The sequence below is a fragment of the Hippopotamus amphibius genome, chromosome 12, assembly GCF_030028045.1.
Source record: "Hippopotamus amphibius kiboko isolate mHipAmp2 chromosome 12, mHipAmp2.hap2, whole genome shotgun sequence".
NCBI classification, from domain to species: Eukaryota; Metazoa; Chordata; class Mammalia; order Artiodactyla; family Hippopotamidae; genus Hippopotamus; species Hippopotamus amphibius.
The window spans coordinates 99,303,230-99,313,579 of NC_080197.1; the positions used below are offsets into that span (position 1 = coordinate 99,303,230).

The window sequence follows — 10,350 nt, forward strand, 5'->3', positions numbered from 1 at the left end:
TTGTCTGACGCGGGGCCCTTGAGTCACCGTCCACCCTGTGGGTGACGGAACCCATCTCAGGGCAGCCCTTCCCCCCACCCTGTGTAGGACCAGCAAGGAGGGCCAGGGGCTGTAACCTCACACGTTCTCTGACATTCTGGAGAGGATTCCCGAAGGTGAGTCCAACCCTCCTGAACACATACCACCAAGGCATCAAGTGAATCAATGATGTTTTATTTGACTTCAGTTGGTTTGGAATCTGGCTCTGTGTGTTTCTCTCTTTCTCTCTCTCTCTCTCTCTGTGCGTCTGAGTGTAAATAAAAATATGAAACTCAGGGGTCTTCAGATCAAGTATGAAGCTCTAGCTTTGCATTTAAGAAGAGGACATGATGGACACTGAGGGGCTGACAACACAGCCTTGAAGCACTCGGAGACCCTTGAGGATCTTCCTAGTCATCTCTGTCTCTTCAGCAGTCCCCACCAGAAGCAGTGGGTGCTTCAGACAACAAGCACTCCCTACAGGTTTGGCCCTGCAACTTTTGAACTCACTCTCTGTCTGCTCACACAAAGTGTTACTGTCTACAATACGTGGTTCCCCTAAGGACTCCATACCCTCGATTTTGAACTAAAGGAGAAAACTATGACGCGTGGAGAGGTCCCTCCCACTCCAGTTTGTACCCAGCCCAGAAATCTGAATGACTTTGTGCAAATGCCTTCTCCACTCCGTCCACACTCAGACCATCTTGAGAAGAGGAGACTCACAGAGAGTTGGGGTCTCAGGAAGCACTGGGACATCAAGGGAATCCCTGCCCTGCACACAGTAGGTGCTCAGTAAACATTAGCAGGAAACATAAGACTGGGCTCCAGAAGTGACTCCCACTCTCCTCCACTAGAAGTTGGGGGAGGGGATGCGGACCAGGGGACCTGGGGGTTGGCCAAGGACGGACGGTGGTGACTTTAAAGGAGGGGACGGAGGGAGGACCACAGAGAGGTTTCTGGTGAGAGAGAGTCTAGATGTCCCCAGGGAAGGGTCTGGGTGCTGCCTGTCCCTTAGACACCTCTCCTCGTCCGTCCATCCTTGTGTCTAATCCTGGGACCCCAGGTCACTTGATAAGCCTCAGAAAGACACATTAGCCCCTCACTTCTGTGGAGGAAGGGATGACCTCCCTTCCCTCTTCAAATCCCTCCTCAGGTCACCCCACTCACCCCTTCTCCTCCGTGAGGTCACCTCACTCTTCCACTCGTAGACACACACCCCACTGCTGCCCAAGGCCATGGTCCCAATCACTGGGCCTGGGTAAACGTTTCAACTTTTATTGGAAGGAAAATACAATCAATGGACATGCATGGTTTCAAGACAAAAGAAAAATCCGTTTCTGGGTCCTCTGTCAGGACCCTATTGAAGACAGCCGTTTCCAGTCAAGGTCAACGGAGTGGGCTCCTAGGCTGATGTGTCAGGCTGGCGGTCACCCTCCACACACACCCCTGTCTACAGGTCTCTTCACGGGAGGAGGGGCCTTTACCTCCCGTGTCCATTTCTATCCTGTGGGAGGGGAGACTGGCCAGAGCCAAAGCACAGCCAGAAGAGGTGGACAGGGGTAGAGGGTGAGGGGCTGAGAGGCTACCAGCTGCTCAACCCTCCCCTGAGTGTGGGTTCCTCAGACTGGCAGCCATAAGGCTCAGAGCCTCAGAGTGGGACCATAAGGCTCAAAGTCTTGAGAGACCGACCAAGGAGCAAGATACAGATGTGAGCCATTGACCCCTGTTCCTCAGCCACAAAACTTCGTTCTTTATCCTAATGTCCCCAGAGTCCTAAGTCATGTCCCAAGAGAAGCCAGGGGAGGAGGTGGGCACTGAGGTGGGATGGGTGTCCCCGGTGACGTGAGAGTCCCCGCTCTCCACTCTATTTCCCTCCCCTGATGCATCCTCTTCCCACACAGAACCCAACTCCCCACCACACATAACATGCACCCCCCCGTCTTTGGTTATAAAAAACAAGGAATGTCACTCACCATCTGGTTCTACAAGGATTAAGTCATGAGTCACTACATTGCTGACCTACAATATACCCTGAAAGGAACTCAGAGCAAAGATCAGGATGAGGAACTCTGCTCTGGGAAAATAGCAAACAAGCCCTTAGATAGATAAAAATATTTCGGGAGAAATTCTTTATTACCATGGAAACTTGCATCTTTCCATACTTAAGAAAGCACTAAAATCATTAACCGAGATACCTGTTCCTTGTGACTGACAGTAACCTTCTACCCAGATGTAGGCTTGATTGCACACATCCCTCAACCAAAATCACACAGTTCCTGGTTTCTCCTTCTGCCTCTTTGGGGCAGGTCCTCAGAGCTATCTGATAGACTCTGTCCTGGGCCACAGTGCTCAGGAAGACACTAAAGCAACTCAAGTTATAGCTCTTACATTGTGGTTTTTTTCAAGTTGAAGGTTTCAGGGCCTTAGGAGGGCTTGGGGATCTCCAGTAGATCATGGAATCAATCAGGAAGGTTGCCAAGCAGCTCAGGGGGAGATGGCTGACCACGCCATCCCAGCCAGGTGAGTGCTGGATCTGGGGGTGGCAGGCGTCAGGGCATGCCCCATGCAGCTCCTCGCGAGGAAATACTCTCCGATCATCTTGGCTTCAATATTTCAATTGATTTCATGACTGTCCAGAAGGATACCCCATACAAATATATTCTCACTTCCCAACCCTCCCACTTTTAGATCAACTTAAGTAAAAAGTTTCTAAAAAAATCCTTGGTCCTGCCAAAATCATGTTACAAATCAGTCAAGCAGTGTGTCCCACCTCTTACCCCAGGGTCACACTCCACACTAAATCCCCTTTGGCTCTATTTCTGAGAATATGTGCACTGCATAAACTGGAGCTCTCTACAAACACTAGAAATATATGCAGCTGAAAACCAGCTATTCTAACGCCAGCTTGCCATGAGTACAGGTATCTTCCATCTTTGGCTTCAGTTTTCTCCCCAGATAACAAGGGGTTCCTATGAGACACTGGTCCCCAGGTTTACCAGCCTGGATCCTTTCCTTAGTCACCAGTTGACCACACCGGATCCTGAGGAAGGAGTTCACGTCCCCACTGTGTGGGTGAGTCACAGCCGGCAGGATGGACCTGAGCCTGGAGGAGGTGCTGGTGATGGACCCAGGCTTCCAGACAAGGGTTTGCTTCTCTCCCCAAGGTCCACAGCTCACTCCCCTGAGGCCAGGAATATCTCCCCATAGAGTTCCTTGACCTCTGGGATGGCCTGATCCCATGCCCCCTGGAAACTTCGAGAAAGCACCGAGTACTGGACACAGACTTCTTGACCAGGCTTGATCCTAGTCACTTTCACCCCAAAGTAGAGAGCTCCCTCCTACGAGGGAGACAGGCAGAGGGGCAAGGACTTCAGAGGTCTTGCAAAACAAAACACAGAAATACACTAAAAAACAAAGTCACCAAATTAAACTGTGGTGGGTAACTGGGAAACTCTGGGAAGTTGTAAAGTACAGAATCCAGAGGGAGAAATGTTATGATGATGGTACTACTTCTGTATACAATTTGAATATGTTTCCAAATATTTTACAAATCTACACTTCTTAGCAATAAATCCTACCAGTTATGAGGCAAGGCACCACTGAAATGCTATCTCCTCCTACTCCTTTTGCCTCCAAGCCATCACCACGCTTTGCACGTCTGATCTTTCCCACACTCCCCAGGCCCCTCTCTCCCCTCTCCTACCCCAGGAACCCCCTGGCCGCCTGTCCTCCAAGGAGCATCTCTCTGCCTGCGGAATCAGGTCCCCCACATCAGAGCCACCCTCTCCCTGCAGCCAGGGGAGACTCCACACTGATGTGATTAAGTTGCTCCCTTGATCAATTGCTGCATGGGGTCCACTCCCCATGGGGCTCCCAGAACCTCAAGACCACAGCAGCTGCGCACATGGAAGGGCTGCACAGCCAGACAATACCGGTTCCAATGCTGCCTCCGACACTCGGTGACGGTGGCCTCCAAGCAAGGCAGGAATATACGGAATCAGACGCTATAGGTCTGCGACCAACGCGCCACCAAAGAGATAAAAAGGTGCTTCCCAGTGAAAGACCAACACAGAGCAAGAGAGAGGGATCTGGAAAGAAGAGCCTCTAATTCTCTGGTGACCGGAAACCCCTGTAAAAGTCTTCCCCAGAGCACAGAAGCAGGAAGACAGAGGAGGTGCACGCATCCTAGGCCAATACCATCCTCAGGCCAATACCTAGGCCTCAGCTCTGTACTTGGACATGAAGAAGCTCCCACCGAAGAGAGACACCCAGCCCAGTGCTGGAGACACTGACCACAAGGCCCTCACCTTCCTCACTAGGGGCAGCAGACCCCGGGTCACCTTGATCACCCCCAACAGGTTCACGTCTAGCATATTCACGAAATTTCCTTTGGTCAGCCACTCATTGGGAGCGGTGGGCAGGGAGATGCCGGCGTTATTCACCAGACCCCAGAGTCCTGGGAACAGTGAGGGCGAGAGGGCAACACTGTGCTGGACCCACGTGGAGGACCCAGCCGCGCTCCCAAATCACCTTCCACCAGGGAGGACTCTAGGAGACAGGCTGCACGGGGAGCGGGTGGAACAGAGACCGACATGCGGCCCACAGGCCTGGGGAGACCAGACCCTGTCAGCGCGTGGAGGACAGAAGGGGCGCCTCCCGCCTGACTCAGTCTTCACGGCCCAGCCCGCTGCCTGGTGACCAGGGGCAGACACCCAGATTTGATGAAGGCAGGCACTGAGGTGGAGGAAACCTAGTGCGTCCATCGTCTGCAACCTGGAGGGTGAAGTATTGGGGTTTCACAGTCCCTGTTGCCTTTGCAGAAATTATAAACTCAGGACTGAGAGCTCAACAGCTAGTATGAGGGAAAGAGAGAGACAGCGAGGAAGGGAGGGGAGGAGAGGAAGAAAGGAGACAGTAGATAAAAGACAAAAACAAAAAAGATGAGTACTCGCTGGGTGCAGATTGGTTGGGTAAAATAGACACGAAATGCCAGGCTTCGGGGAACATGTTGACAGGCCTGGTATTGACCTCCAGGGCCCGGCCTTGAAACACCCGCATCCATCCTGAGCAATGTTCCTGCAGGAATCTGGGGAATTCCAAGGGGTATGCTTTCAGGGGGAGGCAGGGCTGCCTCTATTAACCACCCTCCCCAAAATCAGAATTTACACTCTGTCCCAGAAAAATCCACCCTCTCCTCCCACCCACTCAGGAGGCCACTCTAGCCCCAGGCCCCTTGGTTCACAGGTCACTTAGCGTCATGGAAACCTCTCTGCAAGACTCAAAGATACATACCAAGAACTTGAAGACTTACCAACTAGCAGAACTCAGGGCAGAAGAGCAGGGTCAGGGGAGCTGAGTACAGGGTGTTGGAATGATGAACACACAGAGGTGAGTCCCTCCCCTGCTCAGGACCAAGCCTGCCCTTGTAGGAATCTATATTCTCCCACCGTATTTGACACCAAAGACCCAATCAACATAACGCGGTTATATTATAGCACAGCATGAAGAATGGAGCCAATATTGTGTAGTAACTCTAAATGGAAAATAACCTTTAAAGTTGCAAAAATAAAAAAATTTTAAAGGCAAAAACGAACAAACAAAAAAACCAACCAAACAAAAAATATGCATGGTTATAGACTAGAAAATTAGGTCAATAAAATTTCAGCAAGACATCATTTATGTTAACACAATGGATAAAACCACATCATGATGTGCTGCTCTAGTCAGTAAAGCTACTCTAAAGGATAGAACACTTCATCATTAAAAATGATGATTTTGAAAATTTTCAATTATGCTGTAAAATTGATTATCTTCTTTTAATGAAAAGAATTAAGACACCACTATCTGCAAAATATAATACCCTGTATGTCAAAATGTTATCAGTACTTATTGGTGGTTGGTGAGATTTTGGGTGAATTTGGTTTTCATCCTTGTACTTTTCTGTTTCCACAATGATCATATTTTACATTTATACTAAGATAAAAGAAATTAATCTTCTTTGTTCACCAATAAAACATAGGCAGATACAGTAAACAAAAATAAAAAGAGAAGCAAAAAGAGAAAGTGACCCCATAGTAGTTTTCTGAGCTTCCTTAGACAAGTCCTGACAGCTCAGTGTCGTCATCTCAAAATGGGTGACATTTAAACTCAAGTGGGATGCCTACAGGTCACCAGCAAACACTTGATCAAGGGCTGAGAACACAGCCCAGCTCCAGCGCTGCCCCCAGCCACCCAGGACGCCTTCCAGACACAGCCCCTGTCTCCACCCCTCCTCCAGAAAGCGCGCCCTCATCACCACAGTCACTCAGCATCAAGAGACCCAGACCTCCGGCTGAGACGGGGGGGACACCAGGCAGGAAGTCTGCAAGGACACATTCTCATCAGGGAAAAGTCTCCCCCAAACTGCAGAGCCTCAAGGGCAGCAGGCGGGGGTGTGGGATGGCAGAGGCTCGCTGGTACGCTGGGTGAGGTGAGGAACGCAGGGAGGACGTCACGTCCTGGGAAACACCTTGGGAATCTCCCCAGGCAGCTGACAAGGGGTCTCCCCATCACAGACAGAGAGGACATAAACAAACACAAAAGACATCTGGGTGGTACCTCTGTCCCCCACACGCTCCTTCACCCACTCGGCGGCCGCAGCGATGCTCTCCGTCTTGGTGACGTCCAGGATCACCGTCTCCAGCCTGTCGGACGTCTGGTTCCTCAGCTGCTCGGCGCCCTGCTCCGTCAGACACGCAGCCAGCACCCTCAAGCCTCGCAGGTCCAGCTGCCTGGCCAGCAGGTTCCCGAAGCCCGAGTCACAGCCCGTGATGAAGACGAACTTGTCCCGCAGGTGGCTCACCACCTGCCTCTCCCGGTACCAGCGCAGGAGGTAGTACAGGCCCGCAACGACCGCCAGGTACAGCCACATGGCTCTGCAGGGACAGACACAGACAGGCTGGGGCGAAACGGGAGTCTGGCTAGTGTTGAGACAGGAGGCCTTAGGCACATGCAAGCTGTTGGTTGGCCAGCCAGCCTCCAGGCTCTCTGGCATGGAGTCCTGAAGATTTTCCTGTTTATCCTCTTTGGTGACTATTTTGATTCTGGCCTCAATTTGCCTGTCATTTTAGTGCAACTTAATCCATTTCTAATAGATGTCATTGCATTTCCAAAACAATCCCTTGAGGATAAGAATACTTTTCCTGGGCTTCCTAGGTGGTGCAGTGGTTGAGAATCCGCCTGCCAATGCAGGGGACGTGGGTTAGATCCCTGCTCCAGGAAGATCTCACATGCCGTGGAGCAACTAAGTCCGTGCGCCACAACTATTGAGCCCATGTGCTGCAACTACTGAAGCCCACGTGCTTAGGGCCCGTGCTCCACAACAAGAGAAGCCACGGCAATGAGGAGCCCACGCACCACAACGAACAGTAGCCCCCACTCACCGCAACTAAAAGAAAGCCCGCGCACAGCAAAAAAGACCCAATACAGCCAATAAAATAAATAAATAAATATATTTTTTTTAAATGCTTTAAAAAAAAAAAAAAGAATGCTTTTCCCAACCACCTTTTCCTGGTCCTTCAATTCCTCCTTATTTCCTTCCACCCACCTCTACCCTCCCCACCTGCGCCCCCCCCCCCCCCCCCCCGCAACACATACATTGGAACATTTATATCCCAGGTCTCATGGTTAAGAACTGACTTCCTTACTTTCTCTGCTCAAGTCTGGGACCTGGGTCTCCCTGACCTACCGGAGATTTTTTTTTTTAATTTATTTATTGATTTATTGGCTGCATTGAGTCTTCATTGCTGCACACGGGCTTTCTCTAGTTGCAGCGAGCAGAGGCTACTCTTCATTGTGGTGCGCGGTCTGCTCATTTTAGTGGCTTCTCTTGTTGCAGAGCACGGGCTCTAGGAGCATGGGCTTCAGTAGTTGTGGCACATGGGCTCAATAGTTGTGGCTCAAAGGCTTAGTTGCTCCGCAGCATGTGGGATCTTCCTGGAGCAGGGATTGAACCCTGTGTCCTAGAGATTCTTACAGAGGGAATACACTTGGAATCAAGACACACATGGCTTCAAAACCCAGCTCTGCTGCCCCCTAGCTGTGTGACCTTGGGCAGCTGGCTTAGTCTCTGAGCCTGGTTTCCTCCTCTGGCTCAGCACACAGAATTCACTCCTGAAAGTGTAAGTTCCTCTCAGTCTCTCTAGGATTAGAAGGAGACAGCAAAAGAGAATAAGGTCTATCCTGATAAAGTGTTTCTCTGAGGGCATAGAGATGTTCAGTTCAGAGGCAAAGAAAGGGGACAAGAAGGGGACAGACGGGACACACACAAAGGTGAGACTTCTCCCAGATGCTGGGACGGTTGTTGCAAGGACGCACACAAAGCTGGTCTAACAGTTGCTCCCTCTCACTCCGTGAAGATGCGCTGTCCACAGCCCTGGGTGCCCGGCTACACTGCCCTCTGCGCCTCCCGTGCTGAGGCCCCCCCGCCCTGACAGGAACCACACCCACAACCCAGGCCACTCAGACATGGAGAAAAGACTGGCAGAAAAGACTGATTTGAACTCGGGCTATGGGATGGGGTGTGCAGACCTCTCCCCAGGCAGGGAGGGCTGTAAAGCCCAATAATGGGAAAGGTGTTAGCTCAGTTTGTATCAGGGTGATGATGGAAAGGAAGAGAGAACCGCCCCCTCAGGAGACTAAAGAGAGGACCAGAGACTGGACCCCAGAACAGCTGTGCATGGAGGGGCTTTCACGGTGAGGATACCATTCAGTAATGGGGGTGGAATTATGATGAGTGGGGCGCCTCCTTCCGGCACCCCGTGGCCTCTGATGCTTGGGCTCTGGTCTCTGCTCAAGTCTCCAACTGGAGCTGCCTCGCCCCCCAGCAAAAATGACCTGGGACAGGGACCAGGCACACAGAGGCTCTGAGGGACTTTGAGGAGGAGGACCTCTTCATCAGTCTGGCTGTCCCTCCACTGTGACTGGCTCCTGAAGGGAGATACAGGAGGGCTAAGGAAGCATCAGTGTTTATGCCCTTCAGCAAGTCTAGCAGAAACCAGAGTCCTAATCAGTCCACTGTTCCCTGACTCTCTGGAGAGGATTCCCAGAGGTGGGCCCAGACCTCCTGAGTACCTTTCCCCACGGAGCTACAAAATGGCTCAATAACCATTGTTTGAGGCGAAGAGAAATGGCAGAAATCCAGCCGCTCCAGGTTAAGCCTGAAACAACGGTTTCATGTTAATGAAGCAGCAGGGACTGTGCTGTGTGTGCTGAATTCTAGAGAACTGCTGCCTGAGTGCCTGGAGGACAACAGCTGAGTCCTATCATCTTATATTTCCAGGACCTGGCAGTACCTAGCATCCCACAGAGAGGAATGAACATGCACCGCCACATCCTCTTCCACTCTCCTTTTCCCCCCGCATTTCTTACCTTGTCTGACGAGATGAAATTCCCCGAAGCCTCCATCTCCCTCACCTTTATTTTATTTTTTAAAATTTATTATTTATTTATTTATTCATTTTATTGACTGTGTTGGGTCTTTGTTGCTGCAAGCGGGCTTTCCCTAGTTGCAGAGAGCAGGGGCTACTCTTCGTTGTGGTGCACGGGCTCCTCATCGCCGTGGCCTCTCTTGTTTCAGAGCACGGGCTCTAGGCACATGGGCTTCCGTAGTTGTGGCACATGGGCTCAATAGTTGTGGCTCAAAGGCTTAGTTGCTCCAAAGGCATGTGGGATCTTCCTGGGGCAGGGATCAAACCCGTGTCCCCTGCATTGGAAGGCAGATTCTTACCCACTGCACCACCTAGGAAGTCCTCCCTCATCTTTACAATGAGGGAGGGGAATGCAGATGACTTCAGTGAGTCCTCTCAACTGCAACTCTCCAGGAGTCTAAGAATCCCTATGTTGTCATCAAAATAGTGAAACTTTAGGAAGTTGGGCCTCAGGAAACACCGGAAAATTCAAGGAGAATTTCTGTCCAGCACTCATTAGGTGCTCAAGACAAGTTAGTAGAAACTGAATAAATCTGGAATCAGCAAGAGACTGTCAGCACATCTACAGAGACCCAGGGAAGGTGCTTCGGGTCAGGAGGGGGGGAATCTGAGGGATGGAAAAGTGAAGTGGGGGGGTGCCGAGGCATTCCAGGAGGCTGTGGGTGGGGCCAGTTTCCCTGGGGGAATGGTACCCAGGGCCCTTCCAGGCTCTGTCAGTCTCTCGAAGCTTCCTCTTCCTTAGACTAACATGCACACCCCCACACACGCTTTCCCAAGAGGGAAACCATGAGAGGAAAGAGTTGTCCATCTTACAGAAGGATAAGGGCTGAGAGCAAAGACAACTCAACTTCCCTTTCTCAAGCCC

General features: G+C 51.1%; 1 pseudogene; it reads right to left on the reverse strand.

Annotated features, from left to right (window-relative positions):
• Window positions 1–2,419: 2,419 nt before the first annotated feature.
• LOC130834127 (retinol dehydrogenase 16-like) lies at window positions 2,420–6,928 on the reverse strand (annotated as a pseudogene).
• Window positions 6,929–10,350: the final 3,422 nt, after the last annotated feature.